The sequence below is a fragment of the Arachis ipaensis genome, chromosome B6 (assembly GCF_059453495.1).
Source record: "Arachis ipaensis isolate K30076 ecotype BB chromosome B6, ASM5945349v1, whole genome shotgun sequence".
Classification (NCBI taxonomy): Eukaryota; Viridiplantae; Streptophyta; class Magnoliopsida; order Fabales; family Fabaceae; genus Arachis; species Arachis ipaensis.
This window is the reverse complement of record NC_142441.1, coordinates 61,167,452-61,170,896: the sequence shown is the minus strand read 5'-3', so window position 1 is coordinate 61,170,896 and position 3,445 is coordinate 61,167,452.

Genomic DNA, 3,445 nt, shown 5'->3' with positions numbered 1-3,445 from the left:
TGAAAGGAGTAAATTTATTCCACTTATAAAAATCCAATGATGAGACCAATTTATTAGATGCAATGAGATTAAGTTTGGTGTCCCAAGGGACACTCATCAATTGCAATTTTAATTGACTCATAATAGAGGGAATGTGAAGAATTTTTTTTTCATTACTGATGGGGTTTTCGGTTTTCAATTTCAGGAGAGGTGGGGCCCACTTGATTGAGAGTTCACTGGGCAAGGAGTCAAAGTGTACTTTCACCTTGGAACCCAACATTTGAAGGAAGCCAAAGGGGTGAGGATTGGCGCCTCTTCCCACGCTAGGCGCCACTCTCAAGTGGGAAAACATTTAATTGCTTTTTACTTTCCACCTTCCCCACCCTCCAGACTACACTTTCTTCTTATAAAAAGCCACTTACCCCTCCACTCCCCTCCACACTTCAAACCCAACTTCACACCCAAACCTCTGCACTTCATCTTCCTTTTGTTCCCTTACTTTCCTATTTTCTTCTATTTGATTAGGGACAATCAAGTCCTAAGTTTGGTGTTGTAGAGCAAACCCTTGCTTTTCTCTCCGTTCTTTATTTCTTCTTCAACTCTTCTTCAAGCTTTCAAACCTCTTTTCTCACCCCCAATGGCACCACTAAGAGCCTCATCGTCAAAGAAGAGAAAGACCAAGGAACTAACCTCTAGATCCTCAAGCTTCAATGAATACAAGTTCCTTTCATCATTCAACCAAAACCAATTTTATGGTTGGGTGAGTGAGAGGCAAATCATTGCGGAGGTGGGCTTCCAACTTGGAAGGAATGAGCATCTAGAAATCAATAGAGAGATCAACAACAGAGGATGGACACTCTTGTACAACCCACCAAGGAAGGTGGTGGAGAGCTTAGTCAGAGAATTTTATGCCAATGTAGTGCCACAACCTAGGCAACCTTATGGCTATCTGAGTTATGTTAGGGGGAAAGCTATTGACTATAGCCCCTCCACCATAGATAGGATGCTAATGGTGAAGCAAACAAACTCCACCCGGAGCTATGAAGAAAGGGTGAAGCAACAACATCCTGGCTTTGAAGAGATCCTGGCTGTATGTTAGGCATCACCGTTGTCAATGGCTACATCCTGTCCTCTCAGTGAAAATGGTCCAATGCACTGTCACAGCATGGCTAATCATCTATCGGTTCTCGATCATACTGGAATAGGATCCATTGATCCTTTTGCGTCTGTCGCTACGCCCAGCACTCGCAAGTTTGAAGCTCGTCACAGCCATCCCTTCCCAGATCCTACTCGGAATACCACAGACAAGGTTTAGACTTTCCAGATCTCAGGAATGGCCATCCATGGATTCTAACTTATACCACGAAGATTCTAATTAAGGAATCCAAGAGATACTCATTCAATCTAAGGTAGAACGGAAGTGGTTGTCAGTCACGTGTTCATAGGGAATGATGACGATTGTCACGATCATCACATTCATGTTGAAGTGTGAATGGATATCTTAGAAGTGGAATAAGTTGAATTGAATAGAAAAACAGTAGTACTTTGTATTAATTCATGGGGAACAGCAGAGCTCCACACCTTAATCTATGGTGTGTAGAAACTCTACCGTTGAGAATACATAAGTGATAAAGTTCAGGCATGGCCGAATGGCCAGCCCTCAAAACATGATCAAATGATCAAAAGATATTCCAAAGATGATCCGAAGATGTAAATACAATAGTAAAAAGTCCTATTTATACTAAACTAGCTACTAGAGTTTACAGAAGTAAGTAATTGATGCATAAATCCACTTCCGGGGCCCACTTGGTGTGTGCTTGGGCTGAGCTTGAAGTTTACACATGTAGAGGCTTCTTTTGGAGTTGAACGCCAAGTTGTAACATGTTTTTGGCGTTCAACTCTGGTTCGTGACGTGTTTCTGGCGTTTAACTCCAGACTGCAGCATAGAACTGGCGTTCAACGCCCTTTTGCGTCATCTAAACTCGGGAAAAGTATGGACTATTATATATTGCTGGAAAGCCCTGGATGTCTACTTTCCTGAGCCGTTGAGAGCGCGCCATTTGGAGTTCTGTAGCTCCAGAAAATCCACTTTGAGTGGAGGGAGGTTAGAATCCAACAGCATCAGTAGTCCTTCTTCAACCTCTGAATCTAATTTTTGCTCAAGTCCCTCAATTTCAGTCAGAAAATACCTGAAATCATAGAAAAACAGACAAACTCGTAGTAAAGTCCAGAAATGTGAATTTAACATAAAAACTAATAAAAACATCCCTAAAAGTAACTAGATCCTACTAAAAATAATGCCAAAAAGCGTATAAATTATCCGCTCATCAGTGTGCCACGCTAGTTCAAAGTTCCAGAAGGGAGAAGAGGAAGAATAAGCCTGGGTGTGCCACTTGGGCTCGAAGGCATTGCACACCAGGAAGGAGGACAAAGAGCGTGCCAATTAAGGAGCTGGGCGTGACGCGCCAAGCCAAATTCAGTGGCTAGGCATGGCATGCCACTCAGGCGCCAGCCAGACGCCAAGCCTGGAGAAGTCACGAGTTTTCTTTCCCTCCTGCTGTAATTTTCTTTTCTCTTTTGTATTTTCTTAATTCTAGTGCTAGGAATAGTATAAATAACCCTGGAAGTACTGAGAAGGGGTTGTTGAGTAGTAGTTTTTGTTGAAGTATAGTTAGATTTAGTTTTCACATCATCTCTTCCATCTATTGTACTTTTTTCTTAAGCTATGAGTAGCTAAATTCCCTCTCCTTGGGAGAGGGAGCTCTGTTGTACTTGATGGATTAATGATAGTGAATTTCTTCTTCTCTTCATCTTCTCTTTGATTTGCTAGAAGAAATTTCATTTTAATGCTAAGTGTTCAATCATCTTGGGAAAGAGTTTGAATTCAAAATGGGTTTCATGGGAGCCTTGGAAAAGGAAACATGAAACCATGCTTGAAATCCCTTCTCAAACTTGAGTAGATCTGGGTTTTGGTGATTGGATATGGTTACATATAATCCACCTACTACTTGGATCTATGAGGATGTGTGGTATAATCAGGGACCAAGCATATCTCTCTTCATGAGCAATTGGACCAAGGAATTCGCTGATTATTAAGATTTGAGAGATTGAATCACCAGGGGATTGGGGTTCAATCAATCATGATTGCCAAGAGATCAATGAGTTGCATGATTGAAGATGAGATGAGCTGGATTTAATTCAAAGAGAATAATATCTCCTGACCCCAATGAATTTTCCCTATTCTTACTTCCCACATTCCTTATAGCTTTGTTTACATTCTGTTATCCCCCATTCATATTCACAATTTAGTCATTTATGTTTCTGCACTTTACATTCTTGCCATTTACTCTTCTGCACTTTATTGCTTTTCTTTACTTTTGAGTAATTTACAATTCTGCTCGTTTAAAATTCTGTAATCACAACCTATATTGCTCAGCTTGACTAATTCGCCCATTGATTAAAATTG